General features: G+C 35.7%; 1 protein-coding gene across 1 annotated transcript in view; it reads left to right on the top strand.

The window, feature by feature from the left end:
• LOC145261209 (uncharacterized) overlaps nucleotides 1-25,398 on the top strand; it is a 198,172-nt gene that overhangs the window by 63,227 nt on the left and 109,547 nt on the right. The window contains exon 2 of the mRNA XM_080119552.1: nucleotides 16,397-16,436. The gene's annotated coding sequence lies outside the window, so the exon portion shown is untranslated. The remainder of the gene's footprint in view (nucleotides 1-16,396; nucleotides 16,437-25,398) is intronic.

A 25,398-nucleotide genomic window follows, 5' to 3' on the forward strand; every position in this document is an offset into this window, starting at 1 on the left:
TTGCCGTATAGTTAATGCTGTTAATTACTTAAGTTAATGCTGTTTTAATTTGTATAATATTACATATCTGAATTTTGGAGATGAGGATTGGGGTTTTTTTGGGTTTTTTTTTTTTTTACATAGGCCTCACCACTTATCAATGCCAAGAGGCCACTCGAGGATAAGGGTTAAAGAGTGTACAGTAGTCAATTGAACAATATAGTAACCGTTAGTAATGGAATTTCGGAAATTTGTAAACTTATATGGAACGGCTCATCAAAAACTTGTTTACGTCAGACTTGAAGACAACCATATTGTCGTCAGCTGGAAAGCAGGAAAACAAGATAATTCCACAGGCGTGCAATTCTAAGAAAGAAGCTTTGCTCATGGAATCTATGTTTAAGTTTAGGCACAGATAAAGGGTGGGAGAAGTTAGTGATGGTGTTTTCTGCTAGACGGGTGTTTCTTGTGAAAGTTTGGCGAGGGGGGAACCATAGATTAGAGCTCAGCGGAGCACTTGCCATGAAAATAACGATAAAGCAGAGACAAACTCGCAACATCTCTTCTGTGAGAAAGAGGTTGCAGGAAAGAGAAAAAGACATCTCTTAAGAGGCTACAATGTCTATTTTGAACTCTCTCAAGACGGGATAAGTCCTTTCTTGCAGTTCCTGCCCAAATGTGGTTATTCGTATTATTTGGATTCATCAGACTACTGTTCTCATCTGGAGTGTAAGTTTTTTAGGACTTCTATCCAGTCATGGCTAATGAAAAAAGAGCATGTTACCCTCATGAAGTAAATAAACGGTTCTGTTTGAATCTAATTAAAAACTTGTGTGATGCCACACGCTCCCCCTCGACAACATTTGCCAACCTGAACGTTGTTTCCACAATTTTCTTCTCTTTTATCTTTCATTCTCGTTCTGGCCGTGTCACTGTCACTCACACGGGCGGCCACTGAGTGCGAGCACTGGTTCACAAGTATGAAAAATAAACAAACTCATACTATTTTGATTCATCGGACTACTGTTCTCATCTCGAGTGTGATTTTCACAACATTCCGGTCAAAGCAACCTCTGACCTTCTTCAGGTGTATCTTGTCGAACTTGGGAATGTTTCTCTCCAACTTAGGAATTTGGACAGAATTTTGAATGGACAGAAACATTCCCAAGTTCGACAAGAAGAAGGTCGGAGGTTGCATTGACCAAAACATTGAAAATCACACTCAAGATGAGGACAATAGTCCGATGAATCCAAATAATGCAAATAACCAATTCTGATCTCAAAAATTCAGAAACATCATAAACAAATTCAAGAGAAACAAGACATTGACATATTCTGCAGATGTCAGCTGTATTATGTGTGTGTGTATGACACCATCGACCCTCCAAGCGCTGACATCCACATCTTAGTTGACTGCCGAGGCCATGTTTGGCAATCAGTTGAACAATTCATCTTCCCCCTCTGCTCCAAGCATCAACTTTCCATCTACGGTTGTGTACATATGGGATGTTGATCACTAAATTTTATAGATGTGTTTCGCCCTAGTTTTGGAGTTTACTTTAGGGTGTTTTGTAATGGGAGAAATATTTTTAGGATGAGCCAGATTCAGAGAAATATTTTAAGTGAAAAAGGTTTTTTAGGTTTATCATTAAATCTGGGAAATGAGTAGGGCTATGACAACAGCATATTCTTTTCATTGTTTTGATTCGTGTGTATCCGTTGATATCTTGTATGCTTTTATATAGAGTGATGTGGTTCTCGATTGATTAACTGTGTCTGTGTCGGATATATACTTGACTCAAAATAATAAAAAGAATATTCTGTTGTCATAGCCCTAGAAATGGAGACATTGTCTTAATGGTTAACAAAACAAAATAATGAGTTAAAAAGGCATATGTATTCACAAAGGAGATATTTCATGTTTAAATTGAAAGTTTACAGCAATAGGAAAAACATAGAATGTTCATAAATATTCTTGGAGTTCTTGTAAAAACAAGGAAGATTAATTAGCTGAAACATTGTATATGCAAATTATAATTGTTATTGCTGTATATGCAAATTATAATTGTTATTGCTGCATATTCAAATTATAATTTTTATTGCTGTATATGCAAATTATAATTGTTATTGCTGTATATGCAAATTATAATTGTTATTGTTGTATATGCAAATTATAATTTTTATTGCTGTATATGCAAATTATAATTGTTATAGCTGCATATTCAAATTATAATTTTTATTGCTGTATATGCAAATTATAATTTTTATTGCTGTATATTCAAATTATAATTGTTATTGCTGTATATGCAAATTATAATTTTTATTGCTGTATATGCAAATTATAATTGTTATTGCTGTATATGCAAATTATAATTGTTATTGCTGCATATTCAAATTATAATTTTTATTGCTGTATATGCAAATTATAATTTTTATTGCTGCATATTTAAATTATGATTTTTATTGCTGTATATGCAAATTATAATTTTTATTGCTGTATATGCAAATTATAATTGTTATTGCTGTATATGCAAATTATAATTGTTATTGCTGTATATGCAAATTATAATTTTTATTGCTGTATATGCAAATTATAATTTTTATTGCTGTATATGCAAATTATAATTATTATAGCTGTATATGCAAACTATAGTTTTTATTGCTGTATATGCAAATTATGATTTTTATAGATGCATATGCAAATTATAGTTTTTAATGCTTAATATGCAGGTTGTTGGAATATTTTTTTATATAATGGAGTATGATTACAGAAAGTAATAAGTGCGATAAGAACTGACCAATTAAATGGGGTCATGTTCTGCTAGTAACCAATCAGAAACCGGAATTGCTCCATAAAAATATTGAATCTTTCAGCATTCCTGCACATGATTTTTTTCGTGTTCAACACGAGAAGGAATTTGCTCTCTTTCTGTAGACTTTTACAATCTGACACATTTACAGATCGACTACCCAATGGAAAACCCTATTCTTCATCTTCGTCTTGGCTTTTACAATTCAAAGCTTCTTTGACGACTGCCATTTTGTTAAGAACAAGATTTTTTTTCTTTTCTTCTGAATTCAAAAATGATTTTCAATTCCAAAAATATTTCATAAACGTTTTTTTTTTAGTGATTACCTCATTAATACTGTGCGATTTTAACATTACTAAAGAATTCAGTTTTATTGCATTTTTAATAGTGGTACAATTTGGTTAATGGGAATCAGTTAACAGGATCCTTTCTAAAATCTAAAAACATTAGCCGCAGTCATATGATAAATTAAAAATAAACCGACTTTTTTTCTTTTTAATTCGAGCACCAAATGCTGATAACGTGTTTTACGAAATTGATAGAAATAGATGGTTTTTAAACATTTAAAAAGAAAAAAAAAAAAAAGATTAAATATGTGTGACCTCCAATTTCAGGATCTACGAGTTTATAGGCATCATTTCGAAGCTTTTACAAAATGATCGTTAACCGATTTGCACCAAAAATAATACTAGGATACAATTTTATTACAGACGTGTTTTTACACAGGAATCACCACTTATCAAGTCCCGGAGGCCACTCGAGGATAAGGGCTAAGGGGTATACATTAGTCAATGTGATTATAGCGTAGTAAACATAAGTAGTGGTAATTTTGTAATGGGTCTAAGGTTACACAGTAGGAAGTCAAATACTATAAATATTCACAGCAGAAAAAGTAGATTGATATTTAAATTAGCAGGGGTTTCTTTATATATATATATATATATATATATATATACTAGCAGGCCACCCATCATTGCCTGGTCATAAGATATGCTTAAATATGATATTTTTATTCATGCAGATTACATATTTATTATTACAGAGACAATTCGCTATCGATGATTATTTTGAACCTAATTTATAGTAGTGACATCAAAATTATATTATTATAAATTTCAAAAGAAACTGGTCAATTAGGTCAAAAACGGTGTACTTCCGACGAACATAGCTAGTGAGACAAGACCCTCTGGATCTATCCGCCCAAGGTTATATGGTTTCCCTAAAACCCATAAAGCAGATATCCCATTAAGGCCCATTCTCTCCATGGTAGGGTCATCATAACACAAGGTCTCAAAATGGATCTTTGACATTTTACATCTGTTTTACAACATTATAGTAAATATTGTCTTAAAAATTCATTTTATTTTGCTGATTTTATTAAAAAGTCTAAGATTGTTAATAGATTTATGTGCTCTTATGACATTAGCAATCATTTTACTTGTGTCCCTGTTTTGGAAACTATAGATATCTGTGCAAATATTTTATATCGGGGCCGGATATCACCTCCTCCTATTCCTGAAAACATCTTTATTGAACTTATGAAATTTGCCATGACATCTGTGAAATTTAGTTTCAACAATATTATGTATCGGCAAAAAGATGGTGTGGCCATGGGCTCAGTACTTGGACCAACCATAGCGAATATTTTTGTGGGGTTCTATGAAGAGCGCTTACTATCTGGACCCATAAAACCATTAGTGTACTTCCGATATGTTGACGACACATTCTATTTATTTAATAACCAAACGGAAGCAAACACCTTTTTCTCTTTACTCAATGGAATGCATCCTGCGTTAAAGTACACCTATGAGGGAGAGTGCAATTCATCCATAGCTTTCCTTGATGTATTGGTAACAAAAACACCATCTAGTTACCATGCATCTATATACCGTAAACTAACATTTACAGGTTTGTACACTCGTTGGGATTTATTTTGCCCTAAAAAACGTAAGATAAATCTAATTTGTACCCTAACACATCGTGCCCTTATGATTTGTTCTAAGTTAAAATTAGATGAGGAATTGGAAATAATTACGGATACTTTATCCAAAAACGGGTACCCACTAGATGCGATTAGGTCAGTTATTCAAAAGAAACTGGCTGAATTCTCTCAAATTAAAGAGAATATAGTAGCCAAATGTCCAATTTATCTTCGTTTGCCTTGGTTGGGTACAGTAAGTGAGAAATTTGCCAAACAAATAAGTTCAGCAGTTCATGGATGTTATTTTGCTGCCAATGTACATGTTGTGTTCTCTATGAGAACTTTATTACCATCTTCTCGAAAAGACGTTCTATCACCTCCACCACCACCACCATAATAGTAACGTTATTTACAATTTTGAATGTGGTTGCGGTGCCAACTACTTGGGTCGAACGACATTAAGATTAGATGGAAGAATCCAACAACATGTACCCAGTAAAATTAGGAATGGAACCTACCGGGCAACGGACGTTGTTACTAACACATACGGGTCCTCAATTACAGATCATTTACTTAAAAACCCGTCTTGTGCAGCAAACTTTAGCGCAGACTTTTTCTATTCTTAGTCGTGCTCATTCACTATATCACCTTAAGATCTTGGAGACTATTCACGTTCAACTTAAAAAAAGCAAAGGGAATTCGTCCTGGGTTTGAATGTGATTAATCTCTAGGGTATTCGACCATAATGCTGTTTTATTTTAATCGTTTTTCCACTTTTTTTTTCTCCCCGTAAATTGAATAAAATGCAATTTTAATTGCTTTTTCATTCTTTGTTTTAAAAATTCCCTCGATACAGCCTTGAGAAGCGAGGGTCGAAATCGGTCAGCTGGTACGCCATTTATCTTTCTTTCCTCTCCTGTTTCCCCCTTTTTGGAGAGAAGATTAAAGGAATATATATATATATATATATATATATATATATATATATATATTTATATATATACAAACTTACTTTTAATCATGAATCATAAGTCTTCCCTTCCTAATTGCAATATATATATATATATATATATATATATATATATATATATATATATATATATATATATAAATGACATGGGTGCCATCATCTAGAATCGAAACCAAAACACAGCTCTCCATCCTCATTCCTTAGCCCCTGAGCCATGCCTATACATGTGTGTGTATGTATATATATATATATATATATATATATATATATATAATCATGGCTTAGCTTTGCGAATGAAGATTTAGTAAGGGGCCTGTCTATGTTTTCTGCAGACAGGCTTGTGGCTGACGAGTCCAATGCCGTATAAGCAGGCTTGCTCGCAACAGGATCTGGTCTGGGATTGGGGCTGGGGTTAGTTGGCATTCCTTCTTCCTGCGTCTTCTGTCCTTCAGACATCAACTGAGTGTTCTCAAAGGAGAAGACTGCTTGATGGTATGCCGCTAAAAAGCTCAATCTGCTGCAAGAATCGACCAATGGTGGTAGTCAATGTGACAGACACCAAAAGATTTCTTCAAACATTCTTTGTACCATTTCTTTGTAGCGGTGGCTAGTGGAAAGTTCACCATATTAGATGATTTTGGGAAGGCAGTGTGGTCTTCCATTCTAGAGCAGTGGTCAACTCTGTGTAGTCGTGATTTCAACAGCATGGCCTCAATAGTGCTGATTTTGGCCTCTTCGAGCACTTCAAAGTTGGTGATGAAATCACTCCTGTGAATGTTGAAGATAGTATGGAGGCAGCACTGATAGAAACCCTCAAGGAGCCGCTAGTGATGACGATAGGTGACCCACGACTCTGAGCCGTACAAGAGGGTAGTCAGTATGACGACTCTGTACACACTGACCTTGGTAGATTTCTTCACGTCATTGTTGCTATATATATATATATATATATATATATATATATATATATATATATATATATATATAACATTCCAAATTTTATTATATTTATATAATTAAGAATTCGGTAATCATTCATATACCAATAAATTTTAAGTCGGTATAAGGTTCAAAATTACCAGTTTTTGTAATCGAGCATTCATATATTGTTTTCACAAAACCAAGACAAAGGTTGGATCGATAGCAACAAGTAGTGTATTTTCATTATTCGTTACAAATGTTGTGCGACCATTCGGACAATTTCAAACCTCATATCGTTTGAAAATATTCACAAGAACAGCCTCTCATCAGACGTAGGGAATAAACACTTTTTTAATGAACAATATGGAATCCATTTCCCTTTTAAGGAAAACTATGTGATAAAAGATTTACCTACATTTCTTCCTTCAGAGGTTTTTCCTCATATATATATTCACCTGTCATCCCCTTTTTAAAAGATGGAATCGCCTGATCATTGAAGACAAGATTCAAGCAAGGACGGCTGGACGGTCCACAAATTTATATAGTGTATCACAATAGTAGGTAAATCCTTCACATTTCTGTAGATATTTAAGTTTATCTCTTTATGGGACTACACTTACCAAATGACACTTTGACACAATGAAAAATAGTCTGTGCACAGCTTATATAACAGAGTAAATTTATTTTTCCCTCAAAATAACTCAAAATATAACCATTGAAAGCTAAGCCCCTTCCAACAAAAATGATTACACCCCTAAGAAACTACACTCCTAAATGTCTGAATTGATTACTGCTTGCCATTTCCCTCCAAAATCTCATGTGTGCATAGAGAGCAGGTGTGTTCAGATTTGTATTGCAGTTCTCATACTCTCTCATACTGGTTACTGAAAATTTCCAACATGGCACGAAATAGCAAAAAACTCTCTGAGGATCTTAAAAGACATATTGTTGCACTACATGAAGATGGTCAAGGCTACAAGAAGATTGTCAACACCCTGAAATTGAGCTGCAGTACAGTGGCTAAGATCATCCAGCATTTTGAAAGAACTGGGTCCACTCAGAACAGGCCTCTGGTAGGTCGTTCAAAGAAGCTGAGTGCACATGCTGAGCATCACATCCAAATGCTTTCTTTGAAAGATCAGCATTGGAGTGCTGTCAGCATTGCTGCAGAGATTGAAGAGATGGGGGATCAGTATGTTAATGCTCTGACTATATGCTGCACTTTACATCAAATTAGTGTGCATGGCCGTCACTCCAGGAGGAAGTCTCTTCTGAAGACGATACACAAGAAAGCCCACAAACAGTTTGCTGAAGACATGTCAACAAAGCACATGGATTAATGGAACCATGTCTTATGGTGTGATAAAATGAAGATTAATTTGTTTGGTTGCAATGGCTTCAATCTTGTGTGGCGGAGACTAGATGAGGAGTACAAAGATAAGTGTGTCATGAATACAGTCGAGCATGATGGTGTGAAGATCATGGTCTGGGGCTGCATGAGTACTGCAGGTGCTGGAGACTTACATTTCAATGAGGGAAACATGAACTTCAACATGTACTGTGAAATACTGCAGCGAAGTATGATCCCCTACTGAGTCGCAGGGCAGTGTTCCAGCATGATAATGACCCCAAACACACCTCTAAGACAACCACTGTTTTAATGAAAAGGCTGAGGGTAAAGGTGGTGGATTGACCAAGCATATCTTCAGACTTGAATATAATAGAACATCTTTGGGGGATTCTCAAGTGGAAGGTGGAGTTGCACAAATTCTCAAAAATTTACCAGCTCTGTGACGTCGTTAGGAAGGAGTGGAAGGGCATTCTAGTGGCTACCTGTGAAGCTCTGGTAAACACCATGCCAAGAAGAGTAAAGGCAGTTCTGGATAATGATGGTGGCGATACAAAATATTGACAGCTGTCTCTTAGGAGTGTACTCACTTTTATTGGCAGGTGTTTAGCTTTCAATCGTTATATTTGGAGTTATTTTGAGAGGAAAATAAATTAACTCTGTTATATAAGCTGCAGAGAGACTACTTTTTATTGTGTCAAAAAATCATTTTTTCAGTGTTGTCCCATGAAGAGATATACTTAAATATTTGATGAAATGTAAGGGGTGTACTCACTTTTGTGATACACACACACATGCATATATATATATATATATATATATATATAGAGAGAGAGAGAGAGAGACTAGAAAAAAATGAGACCCGTCGAGTCATTAAATAGAATATGGTCAAATGATACAACAGTGACACAGTCACATCAGCTACAGAACTTTTTCATTTAGTGCCAAAGCCAACATTTTTAAAATGACCTATTCCCTGTTAGCGAAGGGATTAGTTTATTGCTATTGCTGAAACGACACTACCACGGAATGCCGACGGGGCTACCGAGGCATTTTTTGCAGGCCAGAGTGCTCTTTCTTTAAGATGCTAATTCTTCAATCCTACTTTCTCAACCCTTGTCACATCTTCTCGCCATGAGATAACCAACAGTGACACAGCCAAAAATATTGTTTGTCTTTGATTAAGAAGCACCAATGGACCTAGACTGAAAAAAAACTTGAATTTTGAATGCATCAGCAAGTCCTTGGAACATATACCAGAAACAACAGTTGGGAATAAGTCATACACCATCGACTATGACTATGCAATTCCTACAGTTACCTATCTAGAAAGTGGAGCTATTAAACCTGCGACAAGGAGAAAGAAACAACCTCAGTAGAAGTTAGTGTCCTCAGTAACGCTAGGTTAAACAGAGCTAATAGGGAAAAAGATAGTGAAATACCAAGGTTTTATGTATGATATGAAAAGAAACTGGAATCTTAGGAAGATGTTCATCAATCCAGTAATTATAGAAGCAACCGAACTCATGAAAAAGAATTTCAAAATGTACCTGGCAAATATACCTGGTGAACTAAGTGCAAGAGAGATACAAACGATTGCGCTTAAAAGAGTGATTAGAATCTTATAAAGACCTCTTGGTTGGAATCTGTGAGATAGTGGATGAATGTCTGGCATCTGGTAGAATGCCCCATTTCCCCATCCCCAACTAGAACAAAATAATAGTTTTTAAAAAATCACTTTTTATCTACCAATTTAAAGGTTTCAAAATATCGAAGGCTATGAAGTAAACACTATTTCTAATTATTTTTTTCAACATGATTAGAGATCAAAAACAGATATCAAAATGATTACTCCCTAACTTTGTAAAATTCAAAAAGTGATGTTGTAAGCAACTAAAATATCAATTTAAATATCATATAATCAAAAGTCAAGTATTATGGTTTTCTGGCTAAACCAAAGAAAAATATTATTTTTTCCATTATTTTTCTAATATGTTTCTGAATTTATGAAATGATGATTGATAATTCATATTATTTGGACAACTGTTATCACTTTTCACAATGATTCTGTCGATGTAACCTCCGACCTTCTTTATGATCTGTGACGTAGTGGATAAAATATTTTCATTAAAATCAATGGAGGAGCCATCGCAGTGCATCAGGAGAAAGGTTCACTTGCCTCCCCATACTGACTTCATCCACAATTCGTTGTAGTCGACATTGCATTGTAGAGAACATCCTGTTGATTTTATAAAATTATTTTTTGTATATAATGGGTTGAATTAAAGTTTCAGATGCAAAATCCAAAATTTAGATTGGGCTAAGTTTTTGGTAGTTTTCTTTTAATTTTTATTTTTGTTCTGTTATGTATTGAGCTCTCTCACTAAGATTTCCTGTAGAAATTACTCTGTTTTACGGATATAGCATTATGTATATACATTACATTAATTTATTGTACACACGCGCGCACACACACACACACACACACACACATATATATATATATATATATATATATATATATATATATATATACTTGCAGTTCAGCTTGGCTTTACTTGGGCCCTATGTATTGTTCATAACTTTATGTGCATATGTATATGTATATATATTAAAAAGTTTGACTTGTGTCCAGGTAACCTACATCTGAAATTTCAAGTATTCAGACCCAAAATTCGCAGGAATTTGGTAGGATCTGCAAAGGTCAACTCTTTCAACTTTGATCTCTCGGCAGCCAAATTTTCGCCCAAAAACTGATCAAAAAGCTTGCTGCATGTCTAAATACCCTTTATGTAAAATTTCAAATGTTTAGACCCAAAATTGGCTGAGTAATTTGGTAGAGACTGCATAGGTCAATTTTTTTTAAAACTTTGACCTCAATTTTGAGGCCTTAACATTTATTGCTTTGTGCTCAAATCAAATTAAAAAGTTTGATCCATATCCAAGTAACCTACATCTAAAATTTCAAGTGTTTAGACCCAAAGTTAGCGGAGGAGTTTGGTAGTTTTCAAAGGTCAAATCGTTGAACTTTGACCCCTTGACAGCCAAATTTCTAGCCAAAAACCGATTAAAAAGATTTTCCCAAATCTCAATACCACTTAGGTCAAATCTCGAGTCTGTAGACTGAAAATTGACAGAGTAGTTTTGGTAGGGAAATGTACACACACAGACACGAACACACAGACAATTTCACTTTTATAGATATATAGATATATGTGCATTCAATGTGTCCAGACTTTTTTCGTATGGGCACTTTTAATGATAGTACGCACATGAAACTCCAGAACTTTTCAAAATAATCTTCTTCAGCTGCAATGCACTTCTTGGACCGTTCTAATAACTGGAAGGCCTCATGGAAGTCCTCTTGTGGGAGTGTGTCAATGACCCTCGTCACAACCTCTTTCATCTCGTCAATTGTCTCATAAGGACAACCTCTAAGGTTTTTCTTGAGCTTAAGGAATAACCAAAAGTCACAGGGAGCAAGGTTTGGATTATAGGTAGGGTGAGACAAGGATGGATCTTCACTGAGCACTCTTGGGACAAACTTTGTGCAAATCTTCCGCGTCTTCAGTTCCTCACGATTAAGTGTGTGTACAGTTCCTACACTGACATCAAACTTTGCATCTATTGTCTTTATAGACACACGACAGTCCTTATTAATGAATTTTTTTATTTGGCCAATTAACTCTTTACTCGTCCCACGCTTCTCATCATCCCTCACAAACTCTCTGCCGTCCTTGAATCTCTTATGTCACTCAAAAACTGTGTGGAGAAAGAAGTGGCTCACCGTTAAAGCGGCTGCGCGTTTGTGCCTGCAGAGCACAAATTGAGAATCAAGATGGTGCCCGCATGCTTTTATGTGGAAAAAAGTCTCATGGAATCTCGGAGAATCTCGTACCCTGGTTCCATAAATAACGAGGAAAGGAAAGCGGGAGAACAGACGATTTTTAGTCACTTAAGCGAACGGACGTGTGTAAAAGAAGAGGTAGAAGAAAAGAGTGTGGTGAACGAAACAAACAATGACTGGGTTGAAAGTAGAGTTGTAACGAACACAAACTGATACTCGATTCATGCAAGATGGTCCAAAAGCAGTCTAAAGCATTCCATATGTTTCTGTAGTATGTTTTCTATGTTTAAAACAGAATTTTATTGACTATCGTTCTCATAAAGTGTCCTCACATCCAGATTGCATTTTTGAAATTCATCAGCTGTGACAATAAGGCTTTAGTAGAGCGTGTTCCAATTGCTGCTATAGCTGTTCATTTGAACCTTAAATCAAAAAAATTGGTCAGTCATCGCATAAGATGTATAGCAATAACATACTGAATTTTCAAGTCTATGACACTTTTAAATACCTGTAAAAAAAAAAAAAAAAGAAAAAAGTCTGGAAACTTATTGAACGCACCTGTATTAGCATTAATTTGTGAGCTCTATTCCTAAAAGGCAAATATCTGTTCTTTCTTTTTGTGAACGACTTTTTAATAGCTACTTGTAGCTGCAAAGAATTAACTTTTCAAAAGATTGACTAACCGCCACCTGCTTATTTAACCCTCACGGTCTTTTTGATAGATCGTTTTTATCTTAAACACATCTCTTTGAACTTCATTGTTCAACATTAAATCACTTTGTTTTGAAGTGTTCACGTTTAAACTTGTTGCTACTTGGTTGCAACGATATTCAGTGCAATAAAAGCGCCTTGGGTGACGTGCATCAAGTGCGATTTAGGTTTAAATAATAATCTATATATCTATAAAAATGAACGTGTCTGTGTGTACATTTCCCTATGTAATAACTCTGTCAATTTGTAATCTACAGACTCGAAATTTGATATACATGGTACTGAGATTTGGGAAAATCTATGTGATCGGTTTTCGGACAGAAATTTGGATGTTAAGGAGTCAAAGTTCAATTATTTGACCTTTGAGAACTCTACCAAACTCCTCCGGCAATTTTCGGTCTAAACACTTGAAATTTTAGATATAGGTTCCTTGGACATGGATCTAACTTAATAACTTGATTTGAGCCCAAAACAATAAATGTTAAGGAGTCATAATAGGGGTCAAAGTTTTTAAAAATTGACCGTTTTTTTTTTTTGCTCGGCATACACCTCCAAACATCCGGGCAACGCCTGGCACCCATGCTAGTATATATATAAAAGTGAACGTGTCTGTGCGTGTGTGTCTGTGTACATTTCCCTACGCAATAACTCTGTCAATTTTAAATCTACAGACTCGAAATTTGATATACAGGGTACTGAGATTTGGGAAAATCTTTGTGATCAGTTTTTGGACAGAAATTTGGCGATTAAGGGGTCAAAGTTCAACGATTTGACCTTTTGAGAACTCTACCAAATTCCTCCAACAATTTTGGGTCTAAACACTTGAAATTTCAGATATAGGTTCCTTGGACATGGATCTAACTTAGTAATATGATTTGAGCCCAAAACAATAAATGTTAAGAGGTCATAATAGGGGTCAAAGTTTTAAAAAATTGACCGTTTGTTTTTTTTGCTCAACATACACCTCCAAACACCCGGGCAACGCCAGGCTGAAATGTTAGTTCATATATAAATTCGAAGTTAATGATATAGTAAAAATTCTTTTTACAATTAAATACGTATATATTTTTGTACTTATTTCAATTAAGAATTTTTGGTAAATTTGTAGTTTAACACTTAAAGCTACACTCCCACCCTCCGCCCACATTCCAAGAAAAATATGAAGATTCTACTAGACTATTGTTCTAATCTTGAGCGTTGTTTGCACAGTGTTTCCGTTAATGTAACCTCCGACCTCCTTCAAGTGTAACTTGTCGAACTCTGGAATCTTTTTGTTAAATTCGGGAATCTGTTTGAGGAAAGAAGCTATTAGAATAGAAAGCTTTCTGGCATTTAAGGACATCTGTGGAACTATCGCCTCCCCGGGAGGGTTACTTGGTTGATGAACGTCTTGGGAACGCAACCAGCTCCACGGGGAATGAACGATATCCAAGGATATCTAAACAATAGACACATGCTGGAAACATCAACGAAATGGGTCGATACATTGTCGGCTATAACTGTCTAGCATTGGCCGCATTATGTGTGGTCATTGCAGGCATCTTCCCATCGTCGCTTCTTGTGTAGTCACTGTGTCGTTCGTTACAGGCAGCTTTCTGTCGTAGGCATTAATGGTATGCTGAAATTGAACACTTGTTTGAAAATAGCGACAAATGCATTTTTATAAAAATATATATGATTTATTTAAGATTTAACAAATACGAGGCATATTTTTATAAAATCAGCGGAAATCAGACGCATGCTTAGATCGCGTCCGCCGACCCAAGAAGCCAAGCGTTAACTGTTTTTAAAACAATGAAATTATATTTCATTTTTCCCTTTCTTCATTGAAAGAGAGAGAAAAGGGGTGAATGAGAGAAATAGAGAAAGAAAGAGAGAGAGAATGAGAGAGAGAAATATGCGTTTCACAGAATGTTTTATTTTTCAACTTCAGATATCCGCGTGTACATCTGACCTTTAAAAGTTTCATAACACCTGTCATTCAAACCCAACCGACATGATCTAACGTTCCCAAACCCACAAAACACCTGCATGAAACGTTTTTAACTTCATCATAAAGTCAGGCACAAGGTTAGAAGCTAGATATAGGGGTTATTAATGTAGAAGCCCCCAGCTCCCTTAATAAGGGGCTAGCCATTGTGCCACACATCACCAGTGAAGGGGTGAGATCTTATTGCTAAGCGGGTTTGTCGGGGATCTGTATGTCGAGGGGGTACAAGTGAAATGAGTTCATCAGAACACATTCTATTAAAATATTTGTAAAACAGGCACAGTGATGCAACATTGTGGCGATGGGACAGGGGCTGGAGCTTAGTTGATAAAGTGGGACTGATTAAATTGACAACTCTTTTTTGGACCCTATCTAAGAGGGAGAGACTAGTGGTAGATGCACCAGCCCAGATGTGGCAACAATACTCCATGCATGAGTGAATGGTGGCCTTGTAGAGGTACTGGATACTCTCAGGTGTGAGTAGTCTTCTAGCTCGATAGAGGGAACCCACCTTTGCAGCAGCCTTTGCAATGTCCTCTATGTATTTGTTCCACTTCATATTGCCCGCAAATTAGACAGAGGAGTTTGAAGGTAGAATTCTCAGGTAGAATGCTATTTGTCATGGATTGGAGAGGCGTCTTGTAATTGTTAAAGCAGAGCAGCTTAGTTTTACTAGCATTAAATGTTACCATCCATCTGCATATTAGCAATTAACCAAAAATAGGCAATTAGCAATAAACCAACCCCTTCTCAAAAGTAGAAGGTAATGCCTGGGAGCGAGGGTCTCCTAGAACTGCACAGGACCAGAGACATACATAAATCAACAAAGAACAAGCCAACTTAACAATGGCCTAGACTGTTATGCCATAAATAGACACAAATTGAACATTAAACCATTATATCTCAGACTCGTTGGCTCACAAATCCTATCCCTATTTTTTCTACTTTGATTTCATTCAAAATTCAGAAACTCTTACTTATATGCTGAAACAAAATATACTGTCTCCTTATTATCCTTATGTGTACTCACTTGGAGTTCTCTCACAGGTAGGTCATCCACAGAGATCATTCACTGATAATAATCGTTGGTGTTTCCTGGAGTCTGGGTGATAACAAATCTCCCCAGAATTTCAGTATGCTTCACCTTTTTTGATAACTCTTGTAAATGACTTCGCGTTATCGTAACAGACGCTTACCATTGATTTTTCACTGGCAGCGACTATTGACAGTAAGCCTCTCAGCCCTCTTTGAACTCTTTCAGTAGAGGTTTGATTAGTGCTCTCCTTCCTTGGTCTTTCCATCCTCTTAATTCTTTTAAAATGTAACTCAATCCTAGAACTAATGCATATTTTAGTATATGTTTTATGTAAAAAGCAGCTGTCTGTGTTTATATTCAGCTAAAAAAAAATTTTAAATACAAAAAAAAAAAAAGAAGACCCACAAAGTTGTTATATACTTGACCAGCCTTGCTCGGAATAAATAATATCTAAAATTTAATTAAAAATTTATTAAAAATAATATTGATTCTTTGACCCTAAACTTGTGCAGGCTTCATTAAACACTAACTAAAGGGAAGGAACGCTGATTTTTATTTTTTATTTTTCAGAGTTAATTGCCTTATACTGACTTATTTCTCAAGTTGTCTATGCGTGTGTGAATGTCCATTGAGAGGAATGGGCCGAGTAAAGAAAACAGATGAAAGGGGAAAGAGAGAGAAAGAATTTTTAAGAGAAATTTGTTACACTTTTGCCAGGCAACACCAGGTATCCGTGCCAGTTAAAGCCTATAGGAAAAAAGCATTTGTTGAAACAAAAGTTGACAAATTTAAGTCAAGCAGAATAATAATTGGCATGTACATTTTACTTGATAATTATACGTTTTTATTTCTTTTCTTTCTAGATCTACACTTAGATTTGAAATGCAGACACTTTCAAAACTGGTGAGTATTTTACTTTTAATTTTTAAATATTGGATGTTTAATATCTATACTCCTATGTATATATATATTTTTTTTTCATATTAAAAACCGCTTTTTCTATTTATTTAAAAAAAGAAATACAACTTCGTTATATATGAGTCATCGAATTGCATTCACTAGCAAAAGATCTATTTAATTTGCATATTCTTTTAACCACATCTGGGCAAGAGCTGCTAGAAAGGACTTGTCCTGCCTTGATAGAGTTCAAAATAGACTTCGTAGCCTCGTAGGAGATGTCCTTTTCTCTTCCTTGCAACCTCTATCTCACAGAAGAGATGTTGCGAGTTTGTCTCTGATGTATCGTTATTTTCATGGAAAGTGTTCGACTGAGCTTCAATCTATGATCCCCCCTCGCCAAACTTTCACAAGAAACACTCGTCTAGCTGTACACACTATCAACAATTCCCGCCACTTTTTATCTGTGCCTAAACCTAAACATAGATTCCATGAACAAAGCTTCTTTCTTAGAACTGCACGCCTGTGGAATTGTCTTCCGTTTTCCTGCTTTCCGGCTGACTACAATATGGTTGTGTTCAAGTCTAACGTAAATAAGTTCTTGATGAGCCGTTCTATATAAGTTATCAAATTTACCAAATTTTCATTACTAATGATTACTATATTGTCCAATTTCTACTGTACACTCTTTAACTCTTATCCTTGAGTGGCCTCTTGGCCTTGATAAGTGGTGATACCTATGTAAAAAAAAAAAAAAAAAAAAATTATATTCATGCAGATATTCTACATGATTTATACTTGCGTATATAACCATATAACTAGCCTGGGTGCCCAGCATTGTGCGGGTGTTTGGAGGTGTGTTGAGAAAAAGAAAAAGTGGTAATAGGCAGGCAGGCAGGCTCGAACCCATGATACAAAGGCAGAAAATAAAGTGAAAGAAAATCTAACGTCTTACCGCTACTCCATGACGTGATGGTCATTCAGAATGTTAAAATTAGGCAAAGTCAATCCAACTGATACAATGACTGCAAAAATGGCTTGCAAAAAATCGACCCCTCCTTGTAGAAAACTACCCAGTTGAGGGTGAAGGAATTAATGTTTTTAGCCAATTTTTCGGTATTTGTCGTTTGAGATGTCGAGCTTCAAAACGATACCAATCGCATGAAAATCCGTCTCCTCTGTCGAAAGTTTTAGGCAGACATGCATACATACATTTAAACAGACAGGTGAGATTTATATTATGGACTAGCAGGGGGTACCCGGCATTGCCCGGATGTTTGGAGGTGTGTGTGGTTTTGGGTAAATCAAAACACCCGGGTGTTTGTGTCGGGGGGGGGGGTAAAATAAAAAAATGTTTTGGTAGGTAAGTATGAAGGATCGAACTCGAACCCTTGAGTCAAAATTGGAAATTAAAGTGTGAAAAAAACGTGTGCGTTAACCACTGGGCCACCACGAAATAGTAACGGAAACATGATTGAATTTATTTAAGAATTACGAATTGGTAGGTGTCCGTACTTAATGAGGTCAACTTTGACTGCGGGGCAGTATTTTATTTACTGCGGGGCAGGATTTTTTTTTTTTTCTTGTTTCCCCAAGATGTTGTGGGGAAAACCAGCTCCCCATAAAAAAGGGATTGTCCAAATTGAATAACAATTGTCTGATATAAGGAGAAATTCCACATTGATCAAAGCCGATTGCTTTCGAACGTTTCCGGAAAAATGCCGCCAGAATTAATTTCGCTTATATTATACGAAAAAGCTTAATGTACACGCGGCGATCGAAAAATATTGAATATTTATCTTTTCAAAGTCAAGCAAACTAAATAGACAGGTGACCCCCATTGTTAACTCGTAGATATTATCATTTAGACGTGATATAAAAAGTTTGAAGAAGAAGTGAATCGACTGATCGCTTCTTGGAAAAAGCCTTTCTCGGACATACACAAAAAGCGAACATACATACATACACACATTTTCACTTTTATATTTATAGATGACTTGAATTGAAGTTTAAAATGCAGAAGTCAATTGCAAAGAGGACTGAAACTGGGAAGTTTATTGCCAATAGTCACTGCCAGTGAAAAGTCCCATGGCAAGGTACTGTTGCATTGTTTATGATTTGAATTTATATCCAAGGGCTTTTTTAAGAATAGACTTTGTTCGCTTTATTGCTGCAATCTGTATTTAGTGCCAGCTTGGTCTTCCAGGGGTTGTTTCCAAGTATTTTTCAAGATTTTTTTTCATTAGGCTCCTATCCATCCGTCCATCCAGCATGGCCGCAGTTGAGATTGTACTCACTACATGAGTTTTACAGTGTAATTCAAATCTTGTCGGTAGCTGAATACTTGATGCTTCGCTGGAGCTATCAAGGGTATTTTTTATCATGACGCCATCACTAGATGGGGTGCCTACCATGGCTTAAGAGAGTCCCATCTACTCTTGAGAGAAGGATAGATTGCACAAGTTTCTCAACCTGTTATTTTTACCTCACGGTACATACAGCACCTTGCCTTCCCAAATGGTCACCCATCTGGTACTGGCCAGGCTCAACATTGTTTAACTTGGTAAACTAGTGTGTCAATGTGATTGTGCTCCTGTCACAACTGGTATAATGTTGATTTCTTTAAGGGACCATGTCGTTTGTAAATCATTCTTTAGGTCTTGGCATTTTATGTGTGTGTGTGTGTTTATATCTCAGTAATACCATAGACATCTATCTATATATATATAAAAGCGAAAATGTGTGTATGTATGTATGTGTGTTTGTGTGTCCGCTAAAAACTTTTGACAGACAGAACAAAAATTCACAAACTTGGTATCATATTGAAGTTCCATCCTTCGCCCGAAAAATATCGAAAAATTAGCCAAAAACGTTCATTTTTTCGCCCCGAAATCAACAATTTTCTACAGGGGAGGGGGGTCAGCAAAAACCGTTCTCTCATGATGAGATTGGTTCTACGCATGCGTCAGATGACGTCATGACCTGATTTAGTTTAAATAGTTGAAGAACTGACTAAATTGCATGTACGTCGTGTTAGCTCAGTTGGTTAGAGTGTTGGTTCATTATCTAAATGTTTTGGGTTCGAATCGTGGTGTGAGATTTCTTTTTTTTTCTTTTTTTTGGATTTTTTAAATTTAAATATTAAAGCAGTGTTATTTTTCACGTAACATTCGTTTTTCTGTTTTGTTTTTTTTTACTTTGTTTATTCTTAGGTTTTCATTAACACCCCCACCCCCGACAGGCTACACACACCCAAAAACACCCGGGTACCCACCGATTTTTTAAATTTTAATATCGGAACGGGCTTATTTAAGCCATTTTTCATGCGTTTTTTTTTTTTTTTTTTTTTTTGGTTTTCAGTTTTAACGTCCGTTTTTCTGTTTTCTTTTTTGTTTTTTCGATTTTTACATTTAACATTGTTCGTTTGCCTTACGTTAGTTTTTTTGTGGTTTTTTTTTCGATGTTTTGATTACCCCCCCCCCCCCCCCGGCTTAAGTTTTAACGTTTGTTTTTATGTTTTCTTTTTATTCTTAGGTTTTCATTAACAACCACACACACAACCACACACATACAAACACTCGAGCAACGCCGGGTCCCCCCCCCCCGCTAGTCTATATATATAAAAGCCAAAATGTGTGTGTGTTTGTATGTCTCGCAAAAACTTTCGACAGAGGCGACAGATTTTCACGAGTTCGGTATCATTTTGAAGCTCGACATCTTGGACGACAAATATCGAAAACTGGGCAAAAACATTCATTCTTTCATCCTCAACGGCTCTCTTTTTTACAAGGAGGAGTGAAAAAAAATGGTATCTTCATGACAATACGCGCAAAAGACGTTGTACATTGAATTCGTTTTAAATGTTATAAAAACCGACCTACTTTCATCCGCGCATCTATATCGTGATGGTTAAGTGACAGCGTCGTTATCTAAAGATTTCAGGTTCGATCCCAGTTATCAGATATACTTTTTTCTTGATTTTTAAACATTTAATATTGAAACGAGGTTATTTATACCATTTTTTTTCGCTTTCCGCTGTGTTTTTTTTGTTTTTGTTTTTTTTTCCTTTTTTTTGGGTTTTTGTTTATCCGATTGTTATCAAGAAGTTTTACGTCCATTCGCTGTTTTATTTTTTTTTTTTTCCGATGTTTTTAAAAAGTTTAAACAGGATTCGCTTATTCTTTGCCCCCCCCTCCCCCCTACATACACACCTCCAAACACCCGGGCAACGCCATCCTTTTTTTTTGCGGAGGGGGTTTGTTTTTCCAATTTTTTTAAAGAATTTTTACGTTCATTGGCTGTTTTTCTTTTGTTTGGGTTTTTCTGATTTTTTAAGAAGTTCTTTACCCCCCCCCCCCTACACACACACACACACACACCTTCAAACACCCGGACAACGCCAGGTACCCCCGCTAGTCTATAATATAAATCTCACCTGTTTGTTTAAATGTATTTATGTTTGTATTTCTGCCTAAAACTTTCGACAGAGGTGATGGATTTTCATAAGATCAGTATCATTTTGAAGCTCAACCCTTTGGACAACAAATATCAAAAAATTGGCCTAAAACATTAATTCCTTCATCCTCAACTGGTCACTTTTCGGCAGGGAGAGATCACTTTTTTCGCCCATATTTTCAAAAGTCATCTCCCTCTTTTTGATTGATTAGCCTTAATTTAAACCTTCGCCACTTCAAGTTTGGCGATGAATGAAACAGCAAAGACGTCTCGTTTTCTTTTTTTTGTTTTTTTTTACGTTCTTTTCCTCCTTCGCAGTACGGGTTTCAGCTTGCCTGCCTACTACCATTTTTTTTTTTTTTGCTCATATCATACGCCTCCAAACACCCAGGCAATGTCGGGCACCCAGGCTAGTGTACATGTACATATTTTTTGGAATTAAATTGACATATGATAGGAAAAACGCCCAAAAGTTGTTTTCAAAATACTTTTATTGCTGATATATTTATGTCATTCAAAAGAAAGAGATTAAATACAAATTCAGAACATAGAAACCGGATGAAATCCTGAAATAAGATATGAATGGACTTGAATATGGATATTTAAGAGAAACAGAAATTAAATATTTCTACGAATATTTTTAGAATTCCAATTTTCAAAGCAGAAATTAAACATCTCTCTGAAACACTGCAAATTTCTGGTCAATAACAATTTTCACATGTTTCGGTCAGAAACAAAGACAAATACGTTGCACATATGTAACAGAGTGTGGGCGCATGTATGCAGTTACCAAGCCATGTATGAAATGACCTCACGGTAAGGAAAAAGAAAAAGACTATAAAAAGGAGAGCGATCACGTTAGAGACGTGGATGACGTTGGAGATCACGTTAGAGACGTGGGTGACATCACAGCCATAACAAGAAGTCACATGTGGTGGGAGAATGAAGAAATAAATGTCGTTAGAAAAAAAAAAGGAGTTTAGTTATTACTTGTCCTATGTTCCTTGCGACATACTCTGCTACGTTACACATACGTCTGGCGTCAATTGAATGAATGGCTCTTGTGTTGGGGAGGCTCCATGTTTTGACAAGCTTCTGGGTCTGACCTTTACTCCTAATCTGAAATGGAACATGTACATCAAATCCATTGCCAAGGTCGCTGGAAAAATGGTGGGGTCATTTTACTGCTCCAGTAGATATCTCACTGCCGATGCAATTCTGTACCTCTATAAGAGCCAAGTACGTCCAAGGATGGAGTACTGTTGCCACATCTGGACAGAATAAGCTGCTAGAAGCAGCTTATCTTGCCTTGACAGAGTTCAAAATACAATTCCGACTAACCTAACAAGCAGCAAAATTCCACCCCTTCCTGCCAGAAAGCCTTCTACTCTGAATAGTTTCCTGTTTCCACTAAGCTGCAGAAGTTTAAATGTAATGTGAACAGACATCTCATTGCTCAACTCCCCACTGTCTCCAGTTAGACAATCTCAAATAATATTTTAGTAGCTCTTTTCTCTTTGCAACCTTTTTTCAACAGAGATGTTGCGAGCCTGTCTCTGCTTTATCGTTATTTTCATGGCAAGTGCTCATCTGAGCTCCAATTTATGGTCCCTCCTCGCCAAACTTTCACAGAAAGCACATATTTCCATGAACAAAGCTTCTTAGAACTGCATGCCTGTGGAACTCTTCTGTTTTACTGCTTTCCAGCTGACTACAATATGATAGTCTTCAAGTCCAACGCAAACAAATTCTTAATGAGTCGTCCTCTTAAGTAATCTGATTTACCAAATTTCCACTACTAACAATTACTACGATATTGTCCCATTGACTTCTGTATACTTAGTAACCCTTATCCTCAAGTGACCTCCAGGCCTTGATAAGTGGTGACTCCTTTGTAAAAAAAAAAAAAGAAAATTTTTTTTTTTTTGTCCCAAACATGACATATTGCTATTTGGGATTATGTCTAACTGGGGACATTGGGAAGTTGAGCAGCAAGATGTCTGTTCACATTACATTTAAACTTCTGCAGGTTAGTAGAGTCAGGGAAGCAGGAAACTATCTAGAGTAAGCGGATTTCTGGTAGGAAGGAGTGGGATTTTGCTGCTAGTCAGGTTAGTCAGAAGTATGTATGTTGAGGGGGTACAAGTGCTATGAGTTCATCAAAGTATATTTCATTAAAGTACTTATAAAACAGGCACAAGGATGCAACATTGCAGCAATGGGACAGTGGTTGGAGCTTGGTCGACAGTGTGAGATAAATTAGATAAAGTAATGCTCTTCAGATTAATCTTCAGATTAATCCACAGGACTGGGAATAAACAATTGGCTAGAACATCTTATGGCAGCTGGTACCTTTCTCTGTGGCACAGGTTTGAATCAAGTCTCATTTTTCTCTTTGTTGTTTTCTTTATTTATTGTTAAGATTAAATTAACCGTTTATATAAGAGTATTACTCATGCAAACAGGATGATGCATTTAATATATTAATCAAATATTAATAATTGTTTTTTTTTTTTCAATTTGGTTTGGTTGTTTTGTTTTACAGAGTATCAACCATTTTCAGGTTATTTAATGTGGAATCAAGTAATTTTGGGAAAAGGTTTTATGTTTCAAGTTTTTTATATCTTTACATATTTATTCATGCTGTTTGGTTTGTTTGTTTTTTTCTTTTTATAGGAAAATTGTGGTTTTTTGTTATTGACTTTGCAGAACATGATTGAGTTTTGCAAAAAAGAAAAAAAAGAAAACAATATCAATGTTTTGTGCATTTTAGGTCAGAAAGCCAGTATCTTCATACAGTCTACTCTAATAACACCAGATTTTTTAATTTATAGCTGGAAAGAAATGTAGGCAGCAGCGTACAGAAGTATGTGTGTCATCCAAATTGAGGAGGAGAGGGCATCTAATCCTATTCAAACTATCTCCCTTTCTCATAATAGTTCTCAGTACTTGTGTCATATTATGGGCCTAACACAGACAGACTTGCAGTTGTAGATAAGTTTTTGAATTTCCAACTTTAGCACAGGGTGTTATAGCAAAATCTGACACTTGCCAAAAATAAACAAAATCTCTATATATAAAACAGTAGATGTATGTATATGTGTGCTTAATGGATTAAACTCTTAAACTACTGGTCACATAACACTGAAATTAACAGGAAAAAGCAATCATACACCAACGATGGTTTATAAGGAGTAAAATATTTGTTTTAATAACGCATACGGAAATATGTCAGCAAATTGAAATGCAAAATGTTCATTTCAACTTTCTGACATATTTTTTATTAGTTTTATGCATATGCAAAATCAGTCATAGTCATCGTAGTCATAGCTAAAAGTCATTTAATTTAAAATCTTATCTATATGTCAAATTAGCTCAAGCGGTAGGGAATGCAACTGGAGCACTAAATGTTTTGGTTTCGATTCTAGCTGATGGCAACCAAGTCATTTTTTTTTTTTTTAACTTTTGAAATCATTACTATGTATTAGGTACAATATAATATTCAATAGAGAATTGGCTCTGTAATAATAAATATGAAATATCAATGAATTAAAATATATTTTACATATATTTAATTTACAACTGGCAAGGTTGGGTGACCCTCTTGCCGGGTACTTCAGCTAGTAAGCAATAAAAGTAAAAGTTGAATATACAGAGATCTGAGAGTTTATTAAGCATGTTTATTAAGTTTATTACATGCTATATTATTTTTCAATGGAACTGCCGCTGCTGGAGAGAACCATCTCAAGGAAGAAGCAAAATGAGTTACATCATGGTTGCTAAAACATTTTGCCAGCATGGTCCGTCTTTAGTTTTATTTAATTATTTGCTGACCTAGTTTGGCCAAATAATTCTCTAGCCAGCTTTGGTTGGGATTGAAACTGCTATCTTCAGACAATGCTCACCTGGAACCATAGATATTCCACGTCTCTACCATTACACCACGGGCCCTAAAGGGCAATCAAGGTCTTATGAATCCACATTTTTATATTTTGTTCTTCCATTGTCGGGTCCGTACCGAATGTTATATTATTGAATTAATTTTGAATTCTTTTTTAAGATTAATAATTTGTATAATTTATTTTATTTAATTATTTGTGGACTTTTATCCTCATCTTTTAGTTATGTCATGATGTTTTCACCAGTTATTCTGTAACGGGATCCCAGGCAGTGCCAGGTATCCTGTTCAGCTAGATGAAGATTGGAGAGGATGAGGTATGGTTAGGAGGGGAGTATGCTGACACTTGGTCGAGGAAAAACAGATGTTTATGAGATTTCTATCCACCAGAGAAGAAATAGTATCTTTTTCAATGAAAAGAAAATATAAAATTTGATAATAGGATTCGTTGGAACAAGAGATTGTTTTTCTAGTTGGATTTGGTAAAAATGAATTTTTACTACTAATTGAGTGAGACAGGTACAATGACTTGGGTTCAAAAGGTCTACTTTGGTGTCTGAGAGATGTTGTCATTTGGGTCCACCTGTTGTATTTAACTACCAGGCCACCAAGCCA

This window comes from Euprymna scolopes, chromosome 37 (genome assembly GCF_053919585.1).
Source record: "Euprymna scolopes isolate OS-2025 chromosome 37, ASM5391958v1, whole genome shotgun sequence".
Lineage (NCBI taxonomy): Eukaryota > Metazoa > Mollusca > Cephalopoda > Sepiida > Sepiolidae > Euprymna > Euprymna scolopes.